This window comes from Callospermophilus lateralis, chromosome 7 (assembly GCF_048772815.1).
Source record: "Callospermophilus lateralis isolate mCalLat2 chromosome 7, mCalLat2.hap1, whole genome shotgun sequence".
In the NCBI taxonomy this organism is placed as follows: Eukaryota; Metazoa; Chordata; class Mammalia; order Rodentia; family Sciuridae; genus Callospermophilus; species Callospermophilus lateralis.
The window spans coordinates 135,116,568-135,132,776 of NC_135311.1; positions in this window are offsets into that span (position 1 = coordinate 135,116,568).

The window sequence follows — 16,209 nt, forward strand, 5'->3', positions numbered from 1 at the left end:
CGAAGGGGACCGGGGCGCCCGCTGGCCGCGCCCATCGCAGAGCCCAGAAGCCCAGGGAGCTTGGGTGGGTCGCTCCTGAGCAGGGCCCACTCTTGGTGCAGGCAGCGGGCCTGGGAGGATCCAGCCGGGGTCTCTGCAGGAGATGCCAAGACGCATCTCCAGCCCTTCTTTCTGGGCCGGAGCTGTGCTTGGGAGACCAGCATCAACCTCTTCCCCCAAGGCCGGGAAGCTGCCCAGGCAGGGCCTCCAGTTCAGAGCCCCCTCCACGGAAGCAGGATTCTCTCCATATAATAGGCCTCAGCAGCCTTGGGATGTGTGTGGAGAACAAATCAATCTATGTGCAACAGACCTTTGTGACCCCCCACTTCCCTGTGTGGATTCCTCATCCCCAGGGGGGTGAAGCCTTGGGATGTCCTGAGGGTGGGACTCCCCTGATCGCCCTCAGAGTAGAGATGCCAGAGAACCCCTCACTCCCTCAGCAGGTAGGACACAGCCAGAAACCAGCCATCCATGAACCAGGAATCGGAGCTCAATCCTGACACCCCCACCTCCCAATTCCAGCTCCCAGAACTGTGGGAAATAAATGTGTTGTTTATAAATCGCCCCGGTGTGGTGTTCTGTTATAGTGGCCCAAGCCGACTAGGAGACCGCGTTCAGCTCAGGTGGAACACAGTGTATGCCTGTAATCCCAGTTCCTCGGGAGGCTGAGGAAGAAGGATCACAAGTGAGGCCAGCCTCCGCAACCCTGTCTTTAAAAAGGGAGGTGGAGCTGGGCATGCAGCTCAGTGTTAAAGTGCCCTGAGTTCAATCCCTGGGTCCTTGAAAAATAAATTTTTAAAAATGGTTATCAAGGAAAGAAATGAGAACTGGCGACAGGGCCTTCACTGCTGTTGTTTTGGTAAGTCACTGGAAAAACCTTCACTGGTATAATGCAAACCCCAAACCTCTTCCTGAGAGGCAGCAACTTGCAGAGGAGGGACAGTCACTTTGTCTCTTTGGAGTCACGGTTCTCCCCTTCCCCCAGCCCCTCCTGAGTCCTCCTCAGCCTGTCCCACTGGGCCATTCTACAGGCCCCGACTCGTCCTCTCTGGAACTTTTGGAAAACTTTTCTTGCAGTGGGCTGTGACAGGCAGCGTTTTTCAGGATGTGGAACGCAGCACTTTGGTTGGAGACCATGTGAGAGGTTGTGTGTCCCCGGGTTGATGCAAGACGTCACGTGAGCAGCATTGGAACGGCTGCGACAGAGTCTTGGATGGAAGGTTCTCAAGAAGCTCCTGGGATATTTGGGGAAAACATTTCTCCTTTGTTACTCATAATAGATATCTTTTTGTTTTCTCTTTGCAGCACTGAGGATTGAATACAGGAATGCTCTACCACCGACCTGCATCCCCACCCCTTTTTAAGGTTCTAAGTTGCTGAGTTTGGACTCTAAATTGTGATCCTCCTGCCTCAGCCTCCTGAGGAGCTGGGATTACAAGTCTGTACCAATGTGCCCAGCTTCATAATACATCTGCTATATTTCCTTCATCTCTCTATTTCTGCTTCCATTAGTAATTATTGAGTGATTGCTAAATGCCAGATACTGCTTTAATTAAGAAAGATAGTCCTGCTCTCTTTGGGAGGCCTTATATTTTTATGGGTAGGACATAGGACCAGCAAGGAACCAAAAGTATCATTGCATGTAGAGAAACTCTCCACAAAGAAAATCAATGAACTCCTGTGATAGAAAGTAACTTGGGAGCTGCTGTAGAGCAGGGAGCGGGCATATTCTTCAGGGGTCTCTGAGGAGTAGAGAAACAGAGTCAATAGAAGGTGTAAAAAGAGATTTACTATAAGAGATTGGTTAACATAGCTGTGGAAGCTGAAGAGCAGGAGCCGTGGCTGGTGAGCTGGAAGCCAATGGTGACATTTGATCCAAGGGTAGGAGAAGTCCCAGCTCAGCAGTCAGGGGGACAGAGAGCAAATGTCCCCTTTCTCCACCTTCTTGTTCACTTCAGGTCCTGAGTGGAATGGATGGTGTCCAATACATAGGGAAGGTCATCTAAGTCACTCTACCTACTCCAATGTTAATCTCATCCAGAAACACCCTCCGTGGACACACAGAACTAATCCAATATCTGGGCACCCTGTAGCCCAGTCAAGCTGACATATAAAACCAGTATTCCTGTGATCGGTAGCCTTCAAACCGGGTTCTGACTCCCTCTTCTCTCCCCTCCCTCCCTCCTTTCTTTCCGCTTCTTCCACTCTCCTTCCCTACCCTTCTTTACCCTCATCAACCTTGAGGAGACTCCCGGTCCAGCATTATGGTCGCCAGCAGAGATCCTTGGCTCAGAGGGGCTGTCTTCTCACAGTCCCTGGGCAGGTGGAGAAGTGAGCAGCCTCCTCCTGGTGTCCATGGTAACCTCAGCACCTTAGGGAGCTGCCCAGTGGGCTCTGATGTCGGGGAAGGTGGCACTTCTGTTGAGAACACCATGTAGGCACCCGGAAACTGGTCATCCCGAGCCACGAGACGCTGCTAGAGTTTCTGTCTGAAAGCTCCAGCCGACACTTACACCCTGATGGGAATGGAGGCTCCTGGGGAAGGCTTTCACTCTGGACAGAGGGAGGCTGCACTCACATTGGGCCACGCAGGGAGGGAGAAGACTCAGAAGAGCTCAGTGGAGGAGCCCAGAAGCCGGGAGTCAGACGCTACTTCATGTCATCGCCTCTGGGTCACCTGCTGCTCACAGCCTGGCCACACACTCAGCCAGGCTTGTGTGGAGCAGCTGCCATCACCTGTTCCCCGTCCCCAGGAGCATCACTCTGGGTCACAGCTGCAGGCTTGAACCCTCTCGGCCCCACTGAAGAGTGTGTTTCTCCCAGAATCCTCAGGAGGTGGTGCCCCGGCTATGGACATGGCGCTAGGCCCTGTTCTAGTGGGCTCTGGAGGATGAAGTTCCCACCCTGTCTCCTGTAGTCTTTCAACCTGCCTCCCGAGGGTCATGGTGCCAGCCCTGTGCAGCAGTCCCTGAAGGGGTTCCTGAGTGAGGCAGGGTCAGTCCTTTCCACATCCCACAGTTTTAGCATGAACATTATTCTGGGGGAGGGGAAAGGGGTTTTCCCATAATGCTCAGTGAGACCATTACTTCCTGGATATAAAATTCCTTTGAAAAACTGGGAACAAGCCATGTGCGGTGGCACACGCCTGTCATCCCAGCAGCTCAGGAGGCTGAGGCAGGAGGATGGCAAGTTTAAGGCCAGCCTCAGCAGCTTAGCAAGACCCTGTCTCAAAAAAAAGAAAAAAATCCTGAAAGAACTAGGGATGAGGCTCAGTGGTATTCCCTTGGGTTGCATCCCCACTACCACAAAAAATACATATTTTTTCCTTGTGCTAGTGTCTATATATGTTTTAATATTGTCACTAGAAATTGCCATTTTTCTTTTTGTGAGTTATATCTAATCACGATAAACTGGGGCAATAAATGGGGTGCGTGGTGATTTACACATGGGTGTAGTTTGAAAAGCTGGTTTGCTCTTCTCTGTAGAGTTCCTGATGACGTGACTGCTTCCCAGCACACGGAGTAGCCTCACAGAGCTGCCTAGTAGTGATTTGTGCAAAGAAAAGAGCCAAACAAAGCACACCAGTTCCTATCAGGAAGGATCAAAAGTTCAAGGCCAGTCTCAGCAATTTAGGGAAACCCTGTCGCAGAATAAAAAAATAAAAAGGACTGGGGACATGGCTCAGTGGTAAAGCACCCCTGGGTTCAATGCCCAGCTTAAAAAAAAAAAGAGTGTCTTTTTTCCTGACTTCTCATTTAAACTTTGCAACTTGCCTTGCAGGGAAGGCTTTAGATGTAGAACACGGTGACATGGGGCCATACATGGTGCCCCCACTTAATGCCACTTAACGATGTAGCCTGGGGTAAATTCTGATTGACTGTTTTTATACTTGCACTCTAGAGTTTTAACCATGAACATTTCCTTTATACATATTGGAAGTTACCACTTGTAGGAACCATCAGACCAAAATATTTAACATTTTCTCCTTGTTTTTTGGGGCTTTTCTGCTTTAAAACATATATACCACTATTTATATCTTGTTAACTGAGGGAATTTTGAATCTCTTTTAATAGAACTGCATTAAGTTAATGGTTTTATAGAAATTAACTTTTCTTTAGGCAACTACTGATGCAGATATTGTGCTGAATTTTGACATTTATGAATTTTGTAATAACAATGGGCACAGACAGATAAAATGTCAAGTGAAAAAGAAATGTTCTAAGAGTGCATTAATATTTTGTCTTAAAACTATTTTTATTACAGCTGGGTGGAGTGGCACTTGCCTGTGATTCCAGCTACTCAGAAGGCTGAGGCAGGAGGATTCCAAGTTCAAGGCCAGCCTCAGCAACTTAGTGAGACCCTGTCTCAAAATAAAAAATAAGGGCTGGTGAGACTGGGATTGTGGTTCAGTGGTAGAATGCTTGCCTAGCATGAATGAGGCACTGGATTCGATCCTCAGCACCACATTAAAAAATACATACATAAAATAAAGGTATTGTGTCCATCTACAACTGTGTGTGTGTGTGTGTGTATACAAATATATGTGTATATGTATGTATGTATATATATATGGGCTGGGGCTGTAGCTTAGTGGAAGAGCACCCCTGGGTCCCATCCCCAGCCCCAAACACCAACAAATTGAATCAAAATCTCTCACAGTCAAAAAATATTTTTTACTAAGATAGCCACCATCTCTGTACCTTGGCTATAAACTCCTTTTTAGCGGCCTCAAGGTTTAAGTGACTCATTCTTTGCATAAGTGATCTGTTCAAACCCTGTGCGTGATCTGAGAAGGAAACCCCTTTGGGTCTTCTTTTCTTTTTCTTTTTTCTTTGTGGTGCTGGGGTAGAACCCGGGGCTCTGCATGTGAGGCCAGCGCTCTACCCCTGAGCCACATCTGCAGGCCCCTGTGGGTGTCCCCTGCCTGCAACCAACAAGGTAGCTTTGTTCTTAAGTCCCCAGGCGAATAAACACACCTCCAAACTTTAAATGTTTTTCCGTGGAAAAGAGAGTTTAAAAAGGAGAAAGACCACTGTTCTCTGCTGTTTGCAGATGGGATCATTTTTTTTTTTTTTTTTTTTTTAATGAACATACCTTCCCAGGTGTGACTTATATTTTGGAAAAATGCTATGTCCTTTTTTGGGAAATCCTCACACCCACAGTCGGGACCATTTGCTGCGAAGGCTTTGCTCCCAGTCCTTTGGAAGCGGAGCCAGGAGCTGCTTTTCCAAGAACCATCCCTTCAGCATCCGGCACAGACCACCGTGCTCAGGGCCCCTCGGCCTCTGAAGGGAATCCCACCGCGGAGCGAATGAATGTCAGCTGTCTCCACAGCAGCTCCCAGGGAGTGACCAGCCGGTCCTCACAGCCAAGTGGCCTTGGCGGGCTGCAGATCCTCTTGGGGCGTCAGTGACCCCAACTTCTTGGCAGAGTGGGAAGAGCCCCGTGCACCCAGAGGTGCACCCTGCCCACCGACTGTCTCCCTGCCCTTGTCCCTGAGAGTCCCAGAGTGCCTTCTGGGGAACCAGAGCAGAGTCCCAGGGTCAGTCCGCAGACCAGCCTCTGTCTTCTCCTTTCCTAGCTGTCCCCAGCCCTGCTGTGGTGGCCTCAGGACCCAGCTGCCCCTCTCTCTCAGAATCTGGATGAATGTTGCAGCTGCTTCCACACATGCGGCCCACCCGCCCCCAGAGCCCACTCGCCTAGGAAGATGATGAGGACCCCCAACACCTAGATAATGTCCTGGCCACCGTCACCCTTCCTGCCTGAGTGCAAGAGTCCCCCGGCCCAGGCTGCAGCCCTCAGGTGACAGGTGGGGACAGGGAGACTTCCTCTTGAGAAGGCCCCCTGACGGCATCCATCGAGAGGCCACCATGTCTGCTCAGCTTGGCCCAGGACAGCATGGCCGCCACCGGCGCTGCCTGGCCCCTGGGGGCCCTCCTCAGGCCATTCCTGCCTGCCCAGGAGCTTGATCCGGAAGTGCCTGTTTCTGGAGGTGCTCACACACTGAGCTTCCTTTCAGCCCCCAGCACAGGACAGGGCCACCCTGCCTGTCCCAGAAATGGGAACCATGCCCGCTGCCGGGGACCAGGCCTAGTCCCATGGACAGGCTGAGGACCAGCCCTCTAATGTCTGCCTCCAGTCTCTTCCCTGGACGTAAGACCTCCCCTTCCTCAGGCTCCCTCCACTGGTGTCTAGAAACTTGAGCAGCTTCCCTGGGGCAGGGCTGCCGCTGCCCAGCCAGAGCAGCCGCGGCCCCGGAGCAGGCGCAGGATGGACGTCGAGGAACCCGGAAAGTCCTGGGGCTCCCGGGGAGGCTGTGGACTCGGCACGCACCCGAGCCATCGCCTCGGAGGTGAGAAACACAGGGACCTCCTCAGGGGCTCTATGGTGGCCCCACGGGACAGGTCCCTTCCTCCCTGTGAATCCTCTGTCCCCACAGATGAGGCCAGACTGAGGGTGTCACTCGTCATTAAATAACAACCTTGGCCCAGGCCTGGCAGGTGGGCCCCTCAACTGTGGCCCAAAGAGACAGACACAGGGTTCCCAGGTCAAGAGCTACAGCAAGTGACCTGGCTGGAGGGCGAGTCCCTGGGAGTGGGCAGGCGGGGCAGAGTGCAGCTGGTCCACAGCGGAGCCCACTGTGCTGGCCTTTCAGAAGCACCGCAGCCGTCTAGCTGGGCATCTGGGGAAGCTTCGAAATAGACCCTTGTTCACAGCGACCCCAGGGGATGGCTGCAACCACAGAGGGTGCCCAACCCCACTTATTCCATGTGTCCCCTGCACATACGCACCTATGTAAACCTTAATTTATAAATTAGTCACAGTGCCCAGCACAGTGGCCATACATCTGTAATCCAAACTACTCAGGGGGTTGAGGCAGGAGGATCACCCCTTCAAGGCCAGCCTGGGAACTTGGTGAGACCCTGTCTCAAAATCAAATAAAAAGGGCTGGGGATGTGGCTCAGTGGAGTGCTTTCCTAGCATGGGTGAGGCCCTTGATTCAATTTCCAGGACTGTAAATAAATAAATAAATAAATTAGACTCATAAGAGGTCAGCAATACTCCTAATAAAAAATAATAAGTCTAGCATTATACTACAATAGAAGTTATTTAGCCAGGTGTGCTGGTGCACGCCTGTAATCCAGAGATTCAGGAGGCTGAGGCAGGAGGATCACAGGTTTGAGGCCAGCCTCAGCAACTTAGCGAAGCCCCCTAAGCAACTTAGCAAAATCCTGTCTCAAAATAAAAAATAAAAAGGGCTGGGGATGAGGCTCAGTGGTAAAGCCAGATTTTGTACTAGCAATCCCCAGTACAAAATAAACAAACAAACAAATGAGTAAATGGTATTAAAACTCGTGAAGTGTTTATCTCAGGAATTTTCCATTTAATATTGCCAAACTCTGGTTGACTACAGCTAACTGGAACCATAGAAGGTGGAGGACTGGTGGGGGGAATATTGTACCCAAGGGTTAGGGTGCTAGAGTCACAAAATATTCAAGCAGAGCAGAGTATCTCCACTCCACCTGAGCACCTGGGGCACTTGAGTGGGGCCTGCTGCTCACCCCGGTGGCCCTTAGCCATGATGCTGTCCTGAGGTCCTAAAGGGACCTGCTTCTGTCCCTCTCCCCACTATTAGCTCCCTGAAGCCCCCCACCCACCTTGGGGTCCTTGCATGATTCCAGCTGGTCCCAGCCACAGGACCCTTGCTCCTGCTGTGCTCTCTATCTGGGATGCTTTCCCTCAAGTCTTCCCTCTGTCTTGGCATCCAGATCTCCTCTCCAGGTCACCGTCTCAGAGAGGCCCTCCCTGCCAACCCCAGCAAAGAAACCCTCCCCTGTCACCCTCTGTGATGGTTAGTTTAAGGCACCAGCTTGCCTGGGCTAAGGGGTACTCAGCGGCTGCAACAGCGCCCTTTCTGGGGGTGTCTGGCGGGGCCTGGCCTTTCAGTTGGTGGATGGTGGCTCCTACCCGGTGTGGACAGGCCTATTCCCATCAGCCAAGGGCCTGGACAGAACAAAAAGGCAGAGAAAAGGTGAACTCACTGGCACATTCTTCTGGAGCCAACACCCTTCTCCTGACCTTGGACGTCAGACCCCAGGTTCTCCAGCATTCTGACCCCTGGACTTGTGCTGCCTGCTCCCCTGACCCCCAGGCCTTTGGACTTGGACTGAACCCCAGGCTTCCCAGTGTCTCCAACTTTCTGCACATCATGGGACATCCCAGCCTCCATGGTCACCTGAGCCAGCTCCCCTAAGGAATCCCTCTGACACCTCTGGGTCCCTCCCTCCTCTCTCTCTCTCTCTCTCTCTCTCTCTCTCTCTCTCTCTCTCTCTCTGGTTTGGATAGTGGGTGGGTTATGAACAGATGAGTGGGTTGTGGATGGCAGGTGGGTGGGATGAATGGATGGGTGATGAATTCCTGCCCTTTTCAAGGATTAAAAAGCTGCACATCCTGTGTGAGGCCCAGGGACAGGGAGATCCACACTCCCTACATTAAAGGAAACTTCCCTCTCTGCCTTACAAAGGGCACGGCCCTGAGCCTGGGGCTCTGGGAGCCACTTACCTTTCCTTCCTTGGTAGTTGCCTGTCTCTGTCATAGCTCAGGCTGCTAGGCCACCTGGCCGTCCCCCAGAGCCGTGGTCAGACTGCCACGTCATCAGGCCAGCCCCTCGCCCTTGGCCCTGCTGGCCCTGGCACCAGCGCTGGATACTGAGTGATTTTCATTTGTGACCATCTGACCCCTAATTACTTCTGTTAATTACTTGGACAGGCTTTCCATATAAAAACAGCTTAAAACCTAGGGAAGTGGGAGGGGGTGTTCTTCATCTGTCCTTGTCCACCACCTGCCCCTCCAGGGAGGAGACTGGACACAGCTTAGGTTATTTTATACCCCAGAGATCGATTCTTGCAGATTCTGAGCCTGGCTGAGGTCAGCCTGTCGTCTGATGGACTCCCTCAAAGACCCGATGCTCTGCTAATCCCGTGTCTTCTAAAGTGACTGATTTGCTTGTCCAGGGGGGGACGAGTGTGATAGTGGGAAGGAGGGAGAGGGAGGGCAGAGGCCCCGGTCCACTGTGCAGTGTGGAATTAACTGCTCTTGTTACTTGTGGTCCCCTCTCTGATTTCCACCAAGGACAGGGCCCCTTATAGCAGTCCTGACCCTGTACAGAAGTCCACGGGACACAGCTGAGCCTAGGGGGGTCGCTCAGTGGTAGAGCACTCACCAGAATTCCTGAGTTCAATCCCCAGCACTCTCCCCACAACACACACACACACACACACACTCACAAGAACAAAAGCCTACAGCTCCTACCACCCCTCAAACATCTCCTGATGCACAGGGTTACTATCTTGGCCCCTCCTCTAGGGCAGAAAGGCAGGGCCCCAAAGACAGCAGGAAACAGTTTTGTTTGGCTACAGCCAGGTTCAGAGGGCACAGCTTTCACTGTAATCAATTAATTTCCTGAACCCCGAGTTCAGGCAGTTTCAGAACTTTATACCCAGCATGTGAGGGGAGGGGCTCAGAAGTTCACATAAAAGCAGCTTTTTCTTTCCCTGTGCTGGGCAAGTTAACCCTTCAAGGACAACACTGAGAAGGGGAGAGCTTCTTCTCCCTTTTCTCTCCTCCCCTGCCGGCTGTCCATGGAGCCCAGGTGGTGACTTCTCTGATCTTAGAAATGTAGACATCTCTGTGAAGCCCAGCTCAAGGCCAGAGGCCTTGTTAAAGGATTTATCTTTTTATTATCACATTTTGCGTTTGCGGACACACTTCTGTACTGTACTACTACACTGGGTGCATGTTTGTGGAAAATAAGTAAAGGGGCCTGGAGCACCTGGGTGCTGATCTCTTCCAGGCCCGTGGCCGAGTAATAGAGCAGCAGGAAAATAGGAAGTTTACCTCCACTGAACTCTTTTGCAGAGACTCTTTTGCCCACAGTTCTAAAATCTGTTGTGGTGAAGATTTCTGGAGAAGCTTAGTTAAGGTTTTCTGTGGAGGGCGGGTGCCACTACCTACGGGTGCCAGATCCTTTGGTCTGTCCTTTCCTCTCATTCCCTCCACTTTTCCTGCCTACGCCCTCCCTGTCCTAGAGGCTTCGTACGCGAGACCGGTTTGCTCGTTCATTCAGGATTTGTTAAGTGGCCACCCCAGGCCAGGCTCTGGTCAGGCAGCAGGCCATCAGGCCTCCACTGTGGGGGTTTCCTGCCAGAGAAGACAAGTACAGGAGCAACCACTTGTCACGGGTATGGTGACATCAGGGGGGTCCCAGAGCAGGGGCCATCCCAGGGTCATGGCTCAGGGGTCAGGGAAAGAGTCGCTGGTGAGATCTGTGGAGTACTCAGCAATAAGGGGTCCGTCCAAAGGTCTGGAGATGGCCAGACTCCAGCAGGGCTTGCAGTAGCGGGAGGCCAGGCCAGGGGTGGTGGAGACACTGAGCACTGGGACAGCACCTGCCCCGAAGCCGACCCCCTCAGAGCATCTACATAGAGGGCTTAGCATAGTGTCCTCTGTCCCTTTGAGAAGTGTGTGAAGTTCATGCTGCGACTCAAGTGTGTCTCTGTCAAGGACTTGGGGACCAGCTCTTTGACATGTGTTCAGGAAAGGTGGGGCCTCTGCCTCCAAGCCTCGCAGGAGGGTGGGACCCTAGCTTCTGTCACTGCCAGCTGCAGACCCTGGGCTGACCGCACTCCCCTTGGCCCATGTTGTGTGACTCTTTACTTCTTTGACTCCCCTGAGCCCTCGACCGCCCCCTCCTTTGTGCAGCCTCTAAAATGCCCAGTGGTGTGAGCTACTCAGGAGGCTGAGGCAGGAGGATCGCAAGTTCAAGGCCAGCCTGGACAGCTTAGTGAGACCCTGCTTTAAAAAAACAAACAAAAAAAACCCCCAAAACCTGAGCATCCCTGGGTTCAAATCCTCAGGACTTCAATTAAAATAAAATGCCCGGTGACCTCTGTACAAGCCAGAGTGGAGGTCCGCTTTTGCCCCGCAATAAAAATCTGCTTTGTGTAACTAAGCCTGTTCTTGTTTCTCTTTGATGTTGTGAGAGGGACATTGTGAAGCAGAGCATGGGCTGCCCAGGCTAAGTGGGGGGGTTCGGAGCAAGGGGGCAGGTGGAGGATGTTCTAGGAGAGAATCAGGGAAACCAAGGGAGGCTCAGAAGAGCTGGAGTGGAGAGGGGAGGGGGTCGCTGGGGCCCTTGGTCCCCCCTGGCACGGGTGTTCCTCTGCCCTGTGGGCAGCCTGTCCACGCATCCCCATGACCGCCTCTCAGGGGCCCAGGGCGCCTCCTGCTTCCCTGGAGCTTCTCTTCCCTCCTGGATCTGCTCTACCAGGGTCCCGCCCCCTCTCTGCTGGGCTGCTTTGGGGCTGTCCAGCCCTCTCTGGAGACCAAGAGGATGCACACCACAGGGCTTCTTCCTTCTCTTAAAAACTGGGATGTGGGTCACACACCTAACGCTCATTCTTCTGTTCACCTTGGTGCTGGGGACGGAACCCAGGACCCGGAGCTTGCTGCGCTCTCCCCGAGAGCCACTCGCCAGCCTGGAAGCTCAGCCTTTGCAACTGTGCAGCCAGGGGCCCTCAGCATCACGCAGCTGTCCCCACTGTCCAGCTCCAGAACACTTCATCTCCATGCCCATCAGCAGTGACCCCCATGCCCCTTCCCCAACCCCTGGCAGCCACCAATCTACCTGTGTGTCCACTTCCTATTCTGGACAGTTCCCAGGAGCTCTTTCCTCAGCGTCCACTATGCGAAGCCCACACCTTGTTTATCCCTTCAGTGGGACCTGGACATGGGACGCCTCTGCCCCTGGGCAGCTGTGAGTGGTCTGCTGAGGACGCCCGTGGACTGGAGTGTCTCCTGAGCACGCTGTCAGTCCCCCCAGGTGAATCTGTGAGGGTAGAATCTCTGGGTCCCCTGGTGACGCCCGGAGCTGCCTCTGGGAACAAAATCTGTGCCCTTTTCCACTAGCCACAGACCAGGGTTCCGATTTCTCTGTGTGTTCAATGGCCCTTGTTGCTGTGACTCTGCCATCTCCGTGGGTGTGAGGTGGCATGTGGTCTGGTGTGGCCTGGGGTGGTGCGAGCTGCCGTGGAGCTCCCTTGGGAGCTGGGGAGAAAGCCTCATGAGCCCTTGAGCACACTCCTACCAAGGACCCTCAAGGAACGGCCACTCCTTTCTAAAGCTCCAGGGAGGGCAGGTAACCAGAGCTGCCTGGCTCCCAGGCCTGAGGCTGCCAGCTGGGCTCTTTCCAATCAAAATCTACTTGGTCAGAGGCTCCATGAGTCTTCCCGCTGTGGTGCTTCCAGCCTCCACCGTCCCAGCCTCTCCTCAATGTGGCCCTGTCCTCAACCACACCCCACAGGGGTCAGGAGGGACAGTGGGGCAAGGAGCAGGCTGGGGGCAGCAGGAGGCTGCAGGAGGGAGCTGCTCCCTCGCTCCCGGCTCTTTATACAGGTGCTGCCTCCACTGCTGGCCCCCATCCTCTACTGCAGTCCCCACTAGTGAGGTGGGCACTGGCCTCCCAAGGCAGCCATGTTGCCTGGCAAGAGGAGACTTCCCCGGGTCAGGCTCTGCCCACCCGCCACCGCTGCCCAGCTTCAGAGTGCACAGGGGCAGCCTTCTATGGCACTTGCCCTCAAGCCAACACAGCCTCCACCAGGCTGACACCCCTTCCCTGTGTCTTGGCCAACGTCAGGCCACCAATGTGAAGTTACAGCAGACTCAGGAAGACACGAGCCTAACTGGACTCAGCCACAGGTGGGAGCCATGTCCAGAGGCCTGTGCCCTCTCCCCACACTCTCCCAAGCCCATGCCAGAGACTAAGGGCAGGGGCGACTGGGGTACAAAAGCCCACTCCTTGGACTTCAGGTGGGACAAGTCCTGGGAGACAGTGCATGCTCCAGGGTCCCCCAGGGATAGGGCTGAGCCTGGACGCTCCTGGAACCCCGCTGGTATTCATTTTTTCCTCTCCTGCTTCCCTCACTCTGTTCCTGGTTTCTCCCCAGGGCTGCATCATTCTTTGTGGTGAGGCTGTCCTGTGCACCCAGCATCCCTGGCCTATGCCCACCAGATGTCAGTAGCATCCTCCCCCAGATGAGACAACCAACAATGTCTCCAAAATCTGCCCAGTGTTCCCCGAGGGGAGGATTGGCCTTCACCCATGCCCCACCCTAAGACTTGAACTCTACAACCTTGAAATAATCCCAGCTACTTGGGAGGCTGAGGAAGAAGGATGGCAAGTTCAAGGCCAGCATCAGCAATTTAGAACTTGTCTCAAGATAAAAATAAAAAGGGCAGGGGATGTAGTTCTGTGGAAGAGTGTGCCTGGGTTCAACCCAGCATGCCAACAAAGAAAAAGAAAAAGAAACAAACCAACCAACCCAGGTGAAGCATTGACTTTGGGTTTACCAAAGAGAGCAGGACATATGGGTGAACACTTTATTTAAATTTATTTGATCCCCAGCTTTTTATATAGAGAAAGTATCCCACTAAGTTGATTAGGGCCTTGATAAGTGGCTAAGGCTGGCCTTGAACTTGCAATCCTCCTGCCTCAGCCTCTGAGCTGCTGGGATTCCAGGTTGCACCACTGCACGAGGCTGGGAGAGCCCTTGATGGGGCAGTGGAGGCAGACTGTGTCTCCCTCTGGACTTGAAGAAGCCGGCTGCTGCCTTACATTCTCCAGGTGCAGGGAAACGAATTCTTCACTTTTAATTGTTTATTTCTTTATTTATTTATTTGCATTGTTGGGGATGGAACCCAGGGCTTCACACTACTAGGCAAGTGCTCTACCACTGAGTTACATCCCCAGCCCTGGGAAATGAATTCTGCCAAGAATCTTGTGAGCTCAGAGTGGCGAGTAGGAAGGATGGAAATACAGGACAGAAGTAAGGGAAGAGAGGGATTTTGCCAGGAGGGCTGGGGATGCAGACTCCTCTCGGCAGTGGCGTGGGCCCTATCTTCCAGGAGAACAACAGTTCTGCCCTGCTGGCCTCAGGCCTGGGGCCTTCCTCCCAGGACAGCCCTGTCTTGCAGAGAACTCTACCTGCATCTGGGAGCCTCAGTTGCCCTTAGTCCTCCTCCACTTAGTCCTTAGGCCAGTGCAGCATGTTTTGGGGTAATGTGTCTTGATCCTTCAGAGCAAGCACAGACAGGGCACAGAAATAATGCACTTGAAACAGTTAATGACCTTACTAACATCACACAAGTTCAATGGATATTGCAGATACACTCAGTGGGAATTTATTGCCAATGCCTCATGGACTTCAAGGCTGCTGTTATCAAAGATGTATGTTTTCTGTCACTTTAAAATAACTTGCATTTTCTAGAACTTTCCTGTTCTGTTTGGTCTGGCTTCTTTCACTCAGTATGGCTGTTTCAAGGTTCATCCTTATTACACATATTAGAAGCTCATTCTTTTTATTGCTAAGGAGCTTTTGTCTATTTTTCAGGGCTGGGGACGGAACCCAGGGCCTCCATCCTGCTAGGCACGCCCCCCACCCCTGAGCCCCACTCCTGTCCTTACTGCTGCACACACTTGAGGGCTGACAGTGATCAGGTCCTTTGATCTCTCCAGGCCTGTTTCTCCAAAGGGGCAAATGGACAATGGGCTCTTGAGGAAATGCTACCTGGATACCTCTGTGTCTTCCTTCCTGAGTTCAGAACTCATGGCACCAGGTGAAGCAACTGTTTACTTGCTTGCTAGAGCCTGTGTGGTTTCTGCCTCCGAATCAGAAAGAAAAAAAGAAGTCTGTTAGTTCCTGATTTGAAAAGTGAGTGTGGGAGTCTCCAGGATTCTGCAGCCCTCCACGTCAGGCAGTGGCCTCCGACCGCAGCCCTCCGTCAATGGGCAACTCTCTCAGCGCCTGAGCAGCCACAGGGGCTGGGAGGACAGTGTCGCGGACACAGAGAGGATCCGCTGAAAGCCCAGAGTCAGCTCACCACCAATTCTGCCCTCCCTTCTGCTGGGATCTTGAGTGAGGACTATAGATAGCGTGTGGGGTTACAGCCGAGGATGGGCGGCGACCAGAGAGCAACCCCTAGCCCAGAAAAGAAATGAAATATGTTAAAAGGAGAAGAAACAGAAACAAGAAGCACTTCCACATCTCATGGGCAGCCCTGGCCCCGAGTTTCGTTCCCAGTGGTTCCACAGTATGTCTGTTTGGGCAGGGGAGGAGACAGGTGGTGAACCTCCTTGCCCAGAGCAAGTCCTGGATAGACATGGCTGGCGAGGGGGCTCAGTGGTGGGGCAGCCCAGCATGCACAGGGCCCTGGGTTCCATCTCAGCCCTGGGATCAGGGAGGGTGGGTTAAGGAAATAAGTTACAGCTGGAACCTTAGAACTTTCAAGGTAGAGAAGATGGGATGGGTGGAGGCAGCGCTGAGCCCAGACCCAGGTGGCAGTGTGTCCTTCCCTTGACCTGGAGAGCTACAGCTTAATGGCCACATCCCTGTACCTGCCAGGGAAGCCGTGCTGCCACTGGGGCTCCTAGCGCAGGCCAAGTACTTTCCAGAGTTTTCAAATCTCCACGCCAGACTGGTCCTACTAGCTGCTTTTCCCTCGTGGACAATGGTGCTCACAGGGAAGTCATGTGCCCAGTGAGACCCAGCAGTCCAAGGGCTCTGGATGGGACGGGCAGGAAGCTTCACAGTGGTTCCCTGGCATCCACAGGACAATGACTTTTCTTTTTTCTTTTTTTGTGATGGGGATTGAACCCAGGGGTTCTCTACCACGGAGCCACATGTCCTGGCCTTTTAATTTTTTAATGAGATAGGGTCTCCCTATTGCTGGGGCTGGCCTTGAATTTGAGGTCCTCCTGTCTCGGCCTCCACAATCACTGGGATGACAGGCATGTGCAACCACACCCAGCGCTCCTTATTATTATTATTATTTTTTATTTATAAGGAATTGAGCCTGGTATAAGGGATTGAGACTGGGGTATTTGCCAATGAGCTACATCCCTAGCCCTGCTCTGAGGAGTAGAATATGAATATGCTGGAGTGCTGCTGAACTGGGCCCTGGAGAGGAGCCTAACACACCTGGCAGGCTGTGCTTCCTGCCATTTGGGAGCCACTGTCATGTAGGAAGCTCAGCCCTCCTGAGACCACCAGGCTGAGAAGTGCACCCATCAGGGGGAGGCCCTGGTGGGCAACAGGCCACATACAGAGAAGACCA